The sequence below is a fragment of the Ovis aries genome, unplaced genomic scaffold (genome assembly GCF_016772045.2).
Source record: "Ovis aries strain OAR_USU_Benz2616 breed Rambouillet unplaced genomic scaffold, ARS-UI_Ramb_v3.0 scaffold_83, whole genome shotgun sequence".
In the NCBI taxonomy this organism is placed as follows: domain Eukaryota; kingdom Metazoa; phylum Chordata; class Mammalia; order Artiodactyla; family Bovidae; genus Ovis; species Ovis aries.
This window is the reverse complement of record NW_024599826.1, coordinates 1,072,229-1,089,312: the sequence shown is the minus strand read 5'-3', so window position 1 is coordinate 1,089,312 and position 17,084 is coordinate 1,072,229.

The window sequence follows — 17,084 nt, the reverse complement described above, 5'->3', positions numbered from 1 at the left end:
ACTTCACATTTATATTTTCACTTAATTTTCACAAGAATAGCATGAAAAACATACCATTATATCTCCATTTTATGGACAAAGAAATTATCACAGATATTTTAATTTTCTCAGAGTTAATAATGACCAAGTGCTTGAGTAAGTATTTAAACCTAAGTGGTCTGACCTCAGAGCCTATGGTGTTAATCTCTACCCTATACTGACCAGTTCACTTTGAGGGTTGGACTCTGGTCAAAGACTATAGATAGACTAACGATGAGCCAAGAGACGATTGACTAAATATGAGCCAAAACTGGAATTTTGTCTGATAGGTGGGATAAAAAGGAATCAAGAGTCCTCCTGAAACAGTGCTTCAGAGATACTGGAATGGGTTGCCATTTCCTTCTCCAGGGGAACTTCCTGACCCAGGGATTGAACCCGGGTCTCCTGAATTACATGCAGGCGCTTTACCCTCTGAGCCACCAGGGAAGCCCCTCAACTAATTTACTTTCTTCCAATGTCCTCAACTACAGAATAGATAATGAATCAAACTAATGCATTACTAATCCAACTAATGCACACCAGGACCCAGAGGCCTCACAGAGACTGAGCCAGACCTGCCTTTGAGCGTCTCCTGCAGAGACACAGGTCAGCAGTGGCGTGCTGCTGAGACAGGGGATCTGTATGCAGCATACCTGGGTCATAAGCCCTCTGGGAAGAGGTTGCCATTAGCCCCTCCGAGCAGATGACCCACAAACTGCAGAACAATTATACCAAAGAAATTCTCACACTGTTAAGACAGTTCTAGGACCCACAACAGATTTTCCAACCTGGGGCTTGCCAAAGGGACTGAGAACCCCAGGTAATTTGAATTTGGAGGCCAGTGGGAGACTGAGCCAGATTTGCCTATGAGTGTCCAAGAGTCTCCTACAGAGGCATGGGTCGACAGTTTGGCCTCAGGGCAAAAACAGGGACAGAACACAACCCTGCCCATTAATAAAAAATTGGACTGAAGATTTACTGAGTGTGGCCTGTAAAGAAAGTTGACCACTGAAGAACTGATGCTTTTGAACTGCGGTGTTGGAGAACTCTTGAGAGTTCCTTAGACTGAAAGGAGACACAACCAGCCAATCCTAAAAGAAATCAGTTTTGAATATTCATTGGAAGGACCGATGCTAAAGCTCCAAAAATTTGGCCATCTGATGTGACAACCTGACTCATTGGAAATACCCTGATGCTGGGAAAGATTGAAGGCAGGAGGAGAAAGAGAAGACAGAAGATGAGATGGCTGGATGACATCACCAACTTGATGGACATGAGTTTAAGCAGCCCCCGGGAATTAGCAATGAACAGGGAAGCCTGGTGTGCTGTGGTCCATGGATCACAAGAGTCGGACATGACTGAGTGACTGAACAGAACTGAACTGATCATGGCCCTGTCCATCAGAACAAGACCCAGTTTCCTCACAGTCTCTCCCATCAGGGAGCTTCCATAAGCCTCTTATCCTTATTCATCAGAGGGCAGACAGAATGAAAACCCTCATCACAGAAAACTAACCAAACTGATCATAGGGACCACAGCCTTGTCTAACTCAATGCAACTGTGAGCTATGCTGTGTAGGGTCATCCAAGATGGATGGGTCATGGTGGAGAGTTCTGACAAAATGTGGTCCACTGGAGAAGGCAATGGCAAATCACTTCAGTATTCTTTCCTTGAAAACACAATGAACAGTATAAAAAGGCAAAAAAGATAGGACACTGAAAGATGAATTCCCCAAGTCAGTAGGTGTCCCATATGCTACTAGAGTAAAATGGAGAAATAACTCCAGAAAGAATGAAGAGACAGAACCAAAGTGAAAACAATGTCCAGTTGTGGTTGTGACTGGTGATGGAAGTAAAGTCAGATGCTGTAAAGAGCAATATTGCATAGGAACCTGGAACGTTAGCTCCATAAATCAAGGTAAATTGGAAGCAGTCAAACGGGATAGCAAGAGTGAACATTGACATATTAGGAATCAGTGAACTAAAATGGGCTAGAATGGGCAAATTAATTCAGATGACCATTATATGACAGTGGGAAAGAATCTCTTAGAAGAAATGGAGCAGTCGTCATAGTCAACAAAAGAGTCTGAAATTAGGTACTTGGGTACAATCTCAAAAATGACAGAATGATCTCTACTCATGTCCAAGACAAACCATTCAATATCACAGTAATCCAAGTCTATGCCCCAACCAATAATGCCGAAGAAGCTGAAGTTGAATGATTCTATGAGGACATACAAGACCTTCTAGGACTAACACCAAACAAAGATGTCCTTTTTATTATAGGGGACTGGAATGGAAAGATAGGAAGTCAAGAGATATCTGGAATAATAGGCAAGTCTGGCCTTGGACTACAAAATGAAGCAGGGCAAAGGCTAACAGAGTTTTGCCAAGAGAACACACTGGTCATAGCAAACACCCTCTTCCAACAATACAAGAGATGACTACACATGGACATCACCAAATGGTCAATACCAAAATTAGATTGATTATATTCTTTGCAGCCAAAGATGGAGCTCTAAACAGTCAGCACAAATAAGACCAGGAGCTGACTGCGGCTCAGATCATGAATTTCTTATTGCCAATTCAGACTTAAATTGAAGAAAGTAGGGAAAACCACTACACCATTCAGGTATGACCTACATCAAATCCTTTACGATTATACACTGGAAGTGACAAATAGATTCAAGAGATTAGATCTGATAGACAATGCCTGAAGAACTATGGACAGAGGTTCATGACAATGTACAGGAGGTAATGATCAAGACCGTCCCAAAGAAAAAGAAATGCAAAAAGGTAAAATGGTTGTCTGAGGAGGCCTTACAAATAGCTGAGGAAAAAAAAAAAAGAGAGAGAAGTTAAAGGCAAAGGAGAAAAAGAGAGAAATACCCATCTTAATGCAAAGTTCCAAAGAATAGCACAGAGAGATAAGAAAGCGTTCCTCAGTCATCAATGCAAAGAAATGGGGGAAAAATTAGAACGGGAAAGACTAGAGATCTCTTCAAGAAAATTAGAGATACCAAGGGAGCATTTCATGCAAAGATGGGAACAATAAAGGACAGAAACGGTAAGGACCCAACAGAAGCAGAAGATATTAAGAAAAGGTGGTAAGGAAAAACAAAAGAACTATTCAAAAAAAGATCTATATCACCTAGATAATCATGATGATGTGATCACTCACTTAGAGTCAGACATCCTGGAGTCTGAAGTCAAGTGGGCCTTAGGAAGCGTCACTATGAACAAAGCTAGTGGAGACGATGGAATTCCAGTTGAGCTATTTCAAATCCTAAAAGAAGATACTATGAAAGTGCTGCACTAAATATGCCAGTAAATTTGGAAAACTCAGGAGTGGCCACAGGACTTGAAAAGGTTGGTTTTCATTTCAATCCCAAAGAAAAGCATTGCCAAAGAATGTTCAAACTATTGCACAATTGCACTCATCTCACACACTAGCAAAGCACTGCTCAAAATTCTCCAAGCAAGGCTTCAACAGTACATGAACAAAAAAAATTCCAGTTGTTCAAGCTGTATTTAGAAAAGGCAGAAGAACCAGAGATCAAACTGCCAACATCTGCTGGATGATAGAAAAAGCAAGAGAGTTCAAGAAAAACTGCTTTATTGACTATGCCAATGCCTTTGACTGTGTGGATCACAACAAACTGTGGAAAATTCCTAAAGAGGTGGGAATACTAGACCAACCACCTTACCTGCTTCTTGAGAAATCTGTATACAGGTCAAGAAGCAACAGTTAGAACCAGACATGGAACAATGGACTGGTTCCAAATTGGAAAAGGAGTACTTCACAGTTGTATATTGTCACCCTGCTTATTTAACTTCTATGCAGATTACATCATGCAAAAAGCTCAGCTGGATGAAGCACAAATTGGAATTAAGATTGCCAGGAGAAATATCAATAACCTCAGATATGCAGATGACATCACCCTTAATGGCAGAAAGTGAAGAGGAACTAAACAGCCTTTTGGTGAAAGTGAAAGAGGAGAGTGAAAAAGCTGGCTTAAAATGCAACATTCAGAAAGCTAAGTGTATGGCATCCAGTCCCATCACTTCATGGCAAGTAGATGCGGAAACAATGGAAACATTGAGAGACTTTATTTTTGGGGGCTCCAAAATCACTGCAGATGGTGATGGCAGCCACAAAATTAAAAGATGCTTGCTCCTTGGAAGGAAACCTAGGACCAACCTAGACAGCATATTAAAAAGCAGAGACATTAGTTTACCAATAAAGGTCCATCTAGTCAATGGTGTGGTTTTTCCAGTAGTCATGCATAGATGTGAGAGTTGGATTATAAAGAAAACTGAGCGCCAAAGAATTGATGCTTTTGAACCGTGGTGTTGGAGAAGACTCTTGAGAGTCCCTTGGACTGCAAGAAGATCGAACCAGCCCATGCTAAAGGAAATCAGTCTGGAATGTTCATTGGAAGGACTGATGTTGAAGCTGAAACTCCAATACTTTGGCCACCTGATGTGAAGTACTGACTCATTTGAAAAGACCCTGATGCTGAGAAAGATTGAAGGCAGGAGGAGAAGGGGCTGGAGGATGAGATGGTTGGATGGCATCACTGATGCGATGGGCATGAGTTTGAGTAAGGTCTGGGAGTTGGAAATGGACAGGGAAGCCTGGCATGCTGCAGTCTGTGGGGTTGCAGGGTCAGACACGACTGAGTGATAGAACTGAAAAGAGGATTCTTTACCATCTGAGCCACAAGCCCAGGTTTCCTTTACATCAGATGCAAACTATGCAACTTATAATAACTGTCTGACTGAGCATTCACAACAGCACTAGGGGATAGTTATTAATATAAAGTGTTAAGGACATCTCCAGGGAGGTGATGACTCACTTGATCTTAGGCAGACAGAAGTCTCACATCCTTAAGCACAATGCTAGGCTACTGATGATGTTTCATGCCGCTTATCAAGTTTTGAGAATAAAGACATTAGTCTGGGGTTGAAAGTAGATTAAGAATATATTAATTAGCATGCCCAAAGATAAATAACTGCTAAAAGTCATCATGGAGCAAACTATATAGGGTGGCCTAAGTAAGAAGTAGCAACTTTTCTAAGAGATGACCTGTGGTTTAAGTTACCCCATAGTACCATGCAAGTAAGTTGATAGAGCAAAACTACTGACTTTTGAGACATGTTGGGGAAACCTCCCCAAACAAACTTATATATTTTCACATAACACATAAACAAAGAACAACATATGAGTACATATTATTTGAAGTCAAAAGCTTTGAGGTGAGAGGAAAAGAAACACCATATAGTAGCAAAATCAACAATTAAGGACACAGTAGCAAGGTTTAGGGAGAAGGCAATGGCACTCCACTCCAGTACTCTTGCCTGGAAGATCCCATGGACTGAGGAGCCTGGTGGGCTGCAGTCCATGGGGTCGCAAAGAGTCAGACACGACGAGCGACTTCCCTTTCACTTTTCACTTTCATGCATTGGAGAAGGAAATGGCAACCCACTCCAGTGTTCTTGCCTGGAGAATCCCAGGGATGGGGGAGCCTGGTGGGCTGCCGTCTATGGGGTCGCACAGAGTCGGACAAGACTGAAGCGACTTAGCAGCAGCAGCAGCAAGGTTTAGATCAACATAGCACAGTCTAGTTTTCTGTGGCAATGAAAATAGATGAGGGCTGGAATCAATAGATTTATATTCTTTAAGAATTCTTAGAAGGACCAGTGACCCACTTAGCCTGTGCTTCAAACTTGAGAGGGCTTCATAATGTATCACCCTTTAGTAGAAAATGTATATGAGGTTGTAAGTAGAGACATTTCATATTAGTTCACTTTTGACATTTAACAAACACTGTTCAATTTAGTGGCTGAAACAACTACCACTCAAACAAATCATGATCTGTGGGTCGTGTGGCAGTTCTGGTCTGACTTGGCAGATCTCTTTTGGACTTACTCATCTATTTCAAGTCAACTGGCAGTTGGCTGGTGGCTAGATGATCAAGGATGACCTCATTTCAGTCTGGCACTCAGACACTCAGGATGAAAGAGCCTCCTGGGATAATTCACAGGCTAAGTATCCTTCATAGTGAGGTAGTGGCAGAGTTCCCACAGCAGTAAGCCTCATATATGAGTGCTTTGTAAGTCTGTTTGCTCACTCTAGTAATATCCCGCTGGACAAAACAGGTGACAAGGCCGCCCCAGTATCAATGTGAGAGGGCACTTTCAAAGGCCAAGGGAGATAAGGGATAATCTGTGGCTATTTCTGCAGTCTCACTATAACCTCTCTCACAAATTGATTAAACTATGCTGATCATAATTGAAATTTGTCAGCTGATATTAGCTATGTTTAAGTGGCAAGAATGATTCCAATGATGAAAGGAATCCAAAGGGGGTATAGTCCAGGTTTTATGAAGCTTGTAGAGAGCTTAGAAATTAATAGTGGTGTATTAGTCAATTGATTACTTTGAAAGAGGCAAAATGTTTTAGCAGAAAGAACATGGATAGAGTCAGATCAAGCCAGTAGGTGTCTTGCTTAGTTGTTTATTGGCTGAGTGACTAAATTCTGTCAAGTACCCAATATCAATTTGTTAAAAGTAAGGGTTAGATGTATTAGAAGGCACTTTTCCTTTTCTAATGCTTCAGTTTCAACCATTAAAAAAAAATTCTTTTACAGAATTTCCTTTGTAAGGATGAATAAAATCACCTAGAAGGGTAGTTTTGGTAATTTGTAATGCACTACATAAATGTCGGTTATTTCAATTAAGAAGAATTTTTATTCTGAATCATCCATTATAGTCCTCCCTGTCAGTCCCTGAACTCAGCTTTGATATTGTTTTGAACGTTTGAAGTAACCGGAAATCTAAAGCTTGGGAGAATGAAGGGACACGTAAAACCTTAAATGGAACTGCTTGAATACTAAATTGATTAAAAAAAAAAAAGTCAAGTTGTTAGGGTGTTAAAGACAGTATAGTGATCATGTCTAGAAATATAATTTAAATATAGAAGAACTTCATGCCAACATTTGTCCTTCACTGTGTTTAACAATGCACATATTAATATGTATTTGGCATTTACATTGGTATTTACATTGTCATTCATGAGATGAAAATTCAATTATTTCCACTTTCATGTGGTCTGTGCCTTTCAGTGAGTCACAGAAGTTTTCTAAAACTCCAGTCCCCAACCTTTTTGACATCAGGGACCGATTTCATGGAAGACATTTTCTCCATGGATGGCCTCGAGATGATTCAAGCACATACAACTCTTGTGTATTTTATTTCTATTATTATTACATAAGCTGCATCTCAGATCATCAGTCATTAAACCCCAGAGTTTGGGGACTCCTGCTCTAAAACTCAGTTTCCTTATCTGAGGAATAGGAATAATGGTATCTCAAAGGACTGTTGGATGATTAAAGGATATAGTAATTGTTAAGTCTCCAGACCAGTCTTAATTCAGACAAGACCCTTTCACTTTCCCTTCCACGATTTCTTCCCCATATATTTGCCTACACAGACTTTAGCACCTCTTCTTTCCCTGTAACAGGACTTGAGATAGTGGTAATGAGGTGTCAGAGAACAAGTTTGAAGGGGAAGATACATGCTTTCTTTAAACTGTGCAGAGCTGAAGATGCCTATGTAATTCCAGTTGGTGAGAGGCCCCAGGGGGTTATGCAGATTCTAACTCCAGGAGAAGGGAAACCAAGGCCTGCTCTTCTATAGCCCTGACTCTGGATCCCTGTAGGAAGTAGAGTCGCTGTTCTCCCCCTTATGAGTGCCCCAGCAGGTTGCATCAGCTTGTGACAAAAGTTCAACTCTGTTTCGACAATTTATCCAGCCCAATCAGGGATCTGTTCAATTCCTGGTAAAATGATGTCGTTAAAAGTGTAGAGCCTGGCTGGGCTGCTTGGAAACGATGGCTCTTGACTTGACTTCTATTGACAAAAGGAAGCTCAGGCAAAGACACAAATAAAAAGTTACAATGACAGGAAAAACTTGGGGCTTCCAGTTGGACCTCATTACTCTGAGCAGTCAGACTGGCAAAGAGCAGCAGGGGAGACAGAGACGGCTTCTCAAGGCAGGGGAGCAATAATGAAATAGCCTACGAGCAGTAGACAGTTTTCCTGAAGGATCAGGACCGCTGAATTCTTGGAGAGCAAAGGAGGTTTCTACTAATTATACTGGACTGGCCAAAAAGTTCCTTTGGGTTTTTCTGTAACATATGATGGAAAAAACCTCAATGAAGTTTTTGGCCAACCCAATACACAATTCATGGCACAAAGAATAATGGTTTGAGAGCCACAGAAATTTCCAGGCAGCCTTGAATTATCCAATTCCTTTTTTGGGGATTTGTGCACTGTAGCATTCTACAATCAAGGAAATATAAGTTTTGAAACCAAATTATCTTAAGGTAACTTTCAACTGTAACATTATTAAATGTATAACTCTACTTTTGCACAAAAGAGAACACTAGTGTTATATCTTCTTGGAGAGATGCAATGGAGAGACTCTTCTTTAAAAAGAGGAAGATAAGTTATGATATTTAGAATTAAGAGCCAGAAACATTATCATGCATTATCTGTATTTAATCCCTATATTGTTAAGAGAATAGCTGGACTTTCCCCTAATTCCTTTATTTCGCCCCACGTCCTTTATTTTCCCCAAGATTAGGAAACTGAGGCTCAAGGAGATAAAGAATCTTCAAGGGACATAATATCTAGGTGTAAATCATATGTCATCCTCACAGATATCTAAAAATATTCTAGGTTAATTGAGAATAAGTGACTTGCTTCAAATCACACAGATGGGAAGAGACAAAGCAGGGGTTTGAGTTCACTGTTATCTAAATCCCAAAGCCTGTGCTTATTCCATTTGGCCTTGGGAGCTCTGGGAACAATCACCTGTAGCAGCAATAGGAAGGAATCAAATGAAATCTTCTCAACTTTTTCAGAGGCTATAAAATGAAGAAAAGCTTCAGTGGAGGATGAAAGATTGAAAAGAAAGGAGGGAGGAGGCCTAGAGGGAGAAGCATAGAAAAATAAATATTCAGACATGAAATTACCGTTTGTGTTGTCTTCTTCATGTATAGAAAGACGTATACTTTTAACAGCTTGTTGAGGTATAATTGATAAAGTAGGTTGTGTATAACTAACTGTTTGGTTTGATAAATCTGACACTGAGAAAATGATCATGATAACTAGTGTGAACATACCATCACTGCCAAAATTTCCTTGAAAATATGTTACACATGTAAGTGAGAGTATTTATGGACTCTTGTTTTGACTGTAGTGTTATTTTGACTAATTTAGGTCCTCTGCATCTTTTTGTGAATCTTAAAATTAGTTTACAAATTTCTAAAAAAGTACTAGAGTTTTGATTCGCCTTGCATAGACTCTTTAGATCAATTTAGGGGAAGCTGACATCTTAACAATACTGAGTCTTTAAGCCCGTGAAAATAATATAGCTCTGCTTCAACTTGTATCTTTATTCAGCTTCTCTTTGCAAAGTTTTATAGAATTCACTTGAAAAGGTGTTCCATATCTTTTATGTTTATCTATAAGTGTTACAAACTTTCAATACTGTTGCAAATTGTATTTTAAAAATTCAGCGAATTATTTTTGCTACTGTACAGAAAGATACCTGTTTCTAATATTGATCTTATATCCTGCAACCTTGCTAAACCGATTTTTTAGGTCTACTAGACCATTTGTGCGTGATTTTGGCTTATATTGGACTCCTTACATAAACACTGATGTCATCTGTGAATAAAGAGTTTTTACTTCTACTTCAATTTGTATACCTTTTAAAATGTATTTATTAAATGGCTAGAACTTTCAGAAGTTTTTTTTTAATATTAATACTTTATAAAGATTTGCTCCACTATCACTTTCTATTTCTGATAAGAAAATATGCTGTAATTCTATATCCTTATTTTCTCATTCCTCTATACTTAAATATATTCTTTAACCTCTTTTTAAAGGTTTCTTTTTATCACTGGTTTTGATTAATTTGATTATGATGTATATCAGTAAAATTTTTCCTAATATTCTTGTGTTTGAGGTCATTAAGTTTTTTGCATTTATGTGTATATAATTTGGGGCCATTATATTTTCAAATATCTTTTGGCATTCCTATAAGAGATTCTAATTGCACATGTATTAGGCTACTTCATATCATCCTGCAGCTAAATGATGGTCTGCTCATTTGCTTTTATTATTCCTTTTTCTCTAATTTATTTTGGATAATTTATTTTTATGTTTCTAAGTTCACTAATCTTTTCTTCAATATTAACCTGCTGTTAATCTTATATGTAAGATTTCCATCTCAGACACTGCAGTTTTCATAACCAGAATTCAATCTTGGTCATATTTATCTTTCAAGTCTCTTAAGTTCTCAACCTTAAGTTTATAATGTAATTATAAAACTCTGAGTTTCCTTCTCTCTTAATTCTAATAGCTATGTCAGTTATGGTTGACTTAGTTACTCATGAAAGCTTCTATTTTTCTGCTTCTTTTAAGCAACTGATAATTTTTAATTGGATGCGATTTTACCTTTTTGGTCCTGGATAATTTATATAGGCACATGAATATTCTGAGCTTTGTTCTGGGACACATCTAATTAGATTGTAGGTAGTTTTATCCTTTCACATCTTGCTGTTGTGCTTTAGGTAGGACTGAAATGCTGCCAATCCTGCAGCTGATTTCTCCCTGCTACGCAGCCAAGTCTCATTTGTGTACTCCGCCCCAAACCAAATGAGTCTGATGCGAACTGGCATTATTCCTGGTTCTCTCTCAATGCCAGGCACTAAGATTGTGGATAATTTTCCCCAGTTTCGTATATTTTTTTCACAACTTATGCCCTAATCGGTACTCAACTGATTTCTTGTGAGTTTCCCTGTAAGAAATCTGTATTTCTCACTCTGAAGTTTTCTCCTCTTTCATACTTTATCATGTGAATTTACACTCTTATTCCAGTCTCCCTCATCTCAGAGTCTCCTGGGCTGTGCCTCAGTATCCTTTCACTACTCAGAAGCTTAACAATTATCACAAGACTTTAAGCTGAACTCATATCATTTGTTTCCATTTCTTAGATATCACTATCCTTCTTTGTCTTATTTCCAGAGTTCTGAAAATGCGCTGATTGTTCCGAGAAGAAAGATAAATCTAATTTTGTTACCCTATTTTAACTGGAAGGAGAAGTCTCCCCAAGTAGGTATTAATATAATGGTAGTGACCACTGATGCCAAGAGCACTTTGTGCAGGAGTCTGACTACTGCAACACAGCAAGGAAAAATGTCTCATGTCATATCCCCTCCTTCCACTTATTGCCAAAATGCTATGTATAAAGAATATCTATTCTTTCCAACCCTGATGCTGAGAAAGATTAAAGGCAAAAGGAGAAGGGGGCAACAGAGGATTAGATGGTTAGATAACATCACTGACTCAATGGCTATGAATTTGAGCAAATCCTGGGAAATAGTGGAGGACAGGGGAGCCTGGCATGCTACAGGCCATGGGATCACAAAGAGTTGGATACAACTTAGCGACTGAATGACAACTACAAATTCTTTCTTATATTAATTCTATCTTTCATTGGCTTTTTTTTTTTTTTTTTTTTTTTGGTGACAGGGTAAGTTAATGTCTTTTACTTACAACTATTTGAAATACAGGAAACAGCATTGGGAGTGGTTTGGAGACTGACTTCTAGATTCAACATTACTATTTTCTGAATGCACGAACTTGGATGTTATTTGTCATCTCTCTATAAGCCCCAATGTCATCCCCTGCAAAATGTTGATAATACTACCTGCTTTGCTTATCTAACAGGACTAATATAAGAATATATTGATTTTATAAGTGTAAACAATCTTTTAAACTATAAAATATTATATCAATATAGGAGTTATTAAAATTATGTCAATGCTTTGGGGGAACTTTTCTTAACATATTATAGAAAATTATGACTCCCATTGTCCTTAGGATAATCTCCTCAATATATTCACTCAGACCTGCAGGGAAACACTTAACCTGCAAAATGCTACACTTTATTCTTTGGGAAGCACAATGGAGTATTAGAAAGAATATTAAGTTCTAACATCAAGTAATCCTAAACTACAGTAAGAATTTGTTATTGCATGTTCTTGAGAAAGTTATTACACCACTCACTCTTCTAATACCTAAAGTGAGAAGAGCAATATCAACTTTGTCAGGGTTTAAAAGGCTAAAATGCTATAATGTGTATGAAATGGTTCTTTGTAAGCATCCAGTAAAAATTATTCTAGAATATTTTCATTATTCCACTAAAGAGGCTACGTGGACCTAGTTTTGTTAGCAAGGAAGATGTTATTTTCCTAATCAAAGCTCAGTACTCAGATAACAAACCTTAATCACCTTTGCCTCCTTTTCATCCCTGTGCTTCCTTTCCAATCTGTTCACCAAGTTCCAGCACCTCATGCAGACTTTCTACTCCCAACTACCCATTTTCATTTCACACACATGGATGACCATTTCTTCTCTCCTGCGTGTCATTAGAGCAGGAGCCTAACCAACTCTCTCCATGAGTTTTCTCTGCACCAATTTATGCATTATATTTGAGTCCACATTTTGATAGGAGTAGCTCTAATCATGACAGATCACTTTTACAACCTTCTCAGTTGTTCAGTTTTATGTACAGAGCAAAGTGTACATTCTCTGACTTGGCATACAGGTTCCTTCAAAAAAGTTCACCATCTTTCTTTCCACATATCTCCTCCCACAGACCCCAATGCACTCTCAGCTCCATTCATTCTGGGCAATCCTTCTCAAACATGTGTGGTAGCCTTTACTTGAATCGTGTTGTTCAAGCTATAGAGTATTCTGGAATTTTCTCACTACCATCTATCTATCAAAGCTATAATATTCCAGAATTTCATTACTATCAAATGTACCCCATCACTTGTTAGCTTTCTCAAACAAGTTACTATTTACATAATTCTCATAACAAATCAACCATTAGTCTCAAAATGTTATTTTATTTGATATCGTTGGGCTACATCCCACAGGCCTGCAAGGCTTGTACACTCTCAGCTCCAGGACCGGAGAGTGAGCCCAGAGTCAGCAACAGAGACATCATGGTTTAATGAAGGAGCTTACACATCCGAAACAAGGTCCTGAAGTGACCACCCAACACGTGGCAGATCAGGAGCAGGACATGGAAGCAGCCTCCGCCCCCAGGGGGACGAGGGAAGTTATCAGTCATATGGGGGACTGACATCAGGTTGGCTCACTGGTTACCAGGGAAACTAGCAGAGGGGTATGGCCCTCACCACGTCTTTGGTAAACTCTCATGATGGAGACGTTCTGATCCAAAGACTAGAGCAAACACTAGCTGGACCGGAGTCAAGTATGTAGGGAGTTCAGTAAGGTAAGTATAGGTGAGGCAGGCACTGGTGGAGCAGGGGATGTGTGAGCAAGAGAACAGCCATCTTGGGTGGCCTGATGATACACCCCACCCCTATACAACCTGCACAACCCTTTACAATCCTGGTCTCCACAATATCCCTGGGGTCAGGTATGCAGAAAGGCACTGCAATCAGATATCACAAATACAATATAAATAACAATAGCCAAAGAGCATGATAACTAAGACACTTAGCATGCTAACAACAGTCACATGCCAGGACGTGGGCACATTCTGGAGCCAAGTGCTTACCTGTCAATGGAGGGGGAGGCCATGGCAGCAGCAACCTGCACAGTCATAAGGAAGGTCTGGCCACCAGGGTTTTCACAGTTCCAGAGCTACCCCCATAAGAAGTGAAGGTTCTGGCTCTAAAAGAAACATTCTGATGGCCTGGCCAGGAGTCAGCAGTCACAGCACAGGTCAATCACCTCATGTCGTACTGAGTGCCACTAGGGTGGACCCATTCTCTCTAAATGAAAACCAGTTAATCCCACTAGGTGGACTTGTGTGTCCACAAGCCAGCTTATTCCATTCCACACAGCATAGCCCAGGGGCTTATGGGCAGTCATCCTGGCAAAGTGTATGATGTTTTGTATAGGAATGTTTATCTAGGAGATCCTCCTGCTATATTGACATTCTGGACAGAGAGAAGGTAAGGGTCTCCCCCTCTCCCCAGCGCCCACATTAACAATTGTTCCCACATGGTCACGTTAGCCAGGTCTAGTTTTCTTTGAAGTCCAGAGGAAGACGACAATGGCATCTCACTGCAGACCCCAGCAATTAGACTTATTTCACTGTGAAGCCATTGTTGCTACCCAGTCCTCAAATGGATTTCCATCACTCAAGCCAGGGATAAAATGTAAGACATTTAACAGGCACAACACAGGGGAGACCACGACAAGCAAAATACAAGCAGTAATGCCTTCAGAGATGATACCACACCTGCCTACGGTTTTTGTCCTGGTTTGCAATACAGTTCAGAAAACTCAGGTTTTCAATAATACAGGAATCTGTACAAAAATCACGTCTATAATGACCACCTAGTTTTATCTTGGCTGTCTGAACCACCGGTACAACATTTTGACTTTCAAATGTATTCCTTTCCACAATGGCCAAAGCAGATATACACTGTGTGTTCCATATGCCACGAAACAGGTCACTGTAAAGTTTAAGCTAAATAATTTATAGACCAGAATGACTTACTCAGTACCTCCACCTATGAAATATTTTTCCATTTTTTTCCCATTTTCATTGCAAATCTTTCAGTAGACCAAGTGTACATACCTCGAAGCCAGAGTGAACGCTGCATGCCCTGGACCCAGATCGTGATCCTTGGCACTAGGCTTCCTTCGTATTTTCCTAGTTATCGGTGTTGGAGGAAAACTGATCAGAAATTTTAAGTTCAGAGGTATGTTAAGGGGGAACATTTTATAGGCCATACATTTTATCCCTTACACCAAATTGTTACAAACTTTGTACATGTGCTTTTAGTGGCAGACTTAAAGCACGCAGTGATACATCATAAGTAGTTATACTCTGTGACAACTTCAATAGATAATCTTTTTCTTCTGAATATCAGGGCAAAAGTGTGGCTAACACAATAGATTTCATATATATAGACTTCAGTGAACAAGTGTAGAAGTTAATATCTATCAAAACATAATATTTTTCTCCCTAAAGTATCCTCATCACTATCCAACATACCAAATCAAGGCTAATTTGTATGCAAAATAAGTCTGCTCAATTGACCACACAGGCTTCTCCAACCTAGTTATGGTGCAATTCAGCCTCAGACTGAATTCCCAAAAGGCTTCTCAAAGCAAGAAAGGCATTCCAGAGGCCTGCCATCAGGCTCTACCTCAGTGGACCTCTTCTAGAGGTCCCTAAAACAAAGGTTACCACACATGCCAAGAGACAGTCTTTCCCACTAGCCTAATAAAGCTGCTCAGAAACCAAGAGCAATTCCTGGAGGGACAAGAGAGAAAGAAAAATGTTTCACTTCTAGTTGTAATTTACCAAACTGCTGAAGTCATAACTAAACTTAATGGGGGAAGGACTTCCCTATATCTTGAAAACACAGATCAAACTATTAATATTCCAGATAAAAATCATACAAATCCTAACTGTATTCACCATTTCACTTGGTAACCAATTCTTTCTACTTATTTTATGAAGCCATCAGGTTTTCTATTAGAATTCTTTAATTTCTTATCTAATATGATCTGAAATTGATCAGAGACCTGTACTTTTCAGAAGGAACTTCCTATGAATCTTCTTGAAAATGAAGCTCTCTCACGGATGTATTAGCATACAATAACCATCTACATATATGCCAAAAGATTTTAAAAGCCATGGTTAAACTCCTGATCACAATGTAACTGTTTGTCATACCTCATTTTTTTATTGGAGAACTTATGCTTTAGTCTTTCTCTCTGAAGAAGGCAAATGTAGGTAAATTCAGACCTGCCCAGCAATTAATGTTCCAATGTCCCTTATTATTTCTATTTAAAATGACTCAGTCAATGAATTCCCTTCATTTAACTTAGGTTAGTTTCAGGTTGCTAAAATCTCAAGAGACTCCTTTTTAGATAGAAATTTCTAAAGCATTTATTCCTATAGAGTTTACCTAAAACTCTCAATTACATTTAATGTTTCATCAAGCTATTTTCCTTGATGACAAATTTGCAGCAGATATAATAAGATTGTATTTGACTTTCAGTAAACCTAGGTACAACAGAAGTGTTGTATTTAAACCGATGACTCTAAAGTCATATCTATATTAATAAAATCAACAAACTTAGATAGTTTCAACACCAGGTTATTCAGTACTGAATATTTCCCAGATTATATAACCATGAAAATCATTTGAGCCAGTTTCTTTAATAAGAATCACATAGCTTAATTTCTTTTAAGTCAATTAAACATATCTCCTCCATGAACCAATCTTGGCAATGAACTTTTGAAGCTGAGACACCTCATATTTATAAAGTACACATAGACAACATATATCCTATGTAGAACCAGAGATATCACAGTTTTCCTGATAGAGATTTTAAAAGCCTCATTTTTCCTGAGAGTGAGCTCAGAAGAAATTAATTCCCAAGTAGATAATTTACATCTCCAAGGCACAAGAAGAGAAGTACCAATTCCTTCTAGAAAGCTAACTTTTAATGGCAAATGCAAAAAACAATTTTAGAATGTCAAGGTTCTCATGGTGGCCATTTTCAGGGATTTTTTTCAGTTTCTAAATAGTTAACTCACAGATGGAAAGATATACCAAAAAGTAATCGAATACAAAGCCAATTCAGTTTGAGCAAATAACAAGGATAGTAATACACATGATTCACTCACATTCACGTGCCTCAATTTCATAGGAACAGGAAATCAGTTTTCAAATTAACCTTTGCCTTGCCTTTTAGCTCAGCCTCTGTGGCCTTTAGCACTGGCCAGTCCACAGCTGTGGCTACTGCCTTATTGTCTAACTGCTCTCCCATTGTAACGGCAGCCGACATCTCCCCAGCAGCCTTAGGGTGTCTGTGAGTTCTCCATACTCGCTTGACAGCCCCCATTCATCAAGGAAAGCCACCACACAGCCCCACATTCTAGTAGTTAGCGCCCCCCTGGGATTTCCTCTGCAACTTTCAGGATCTCC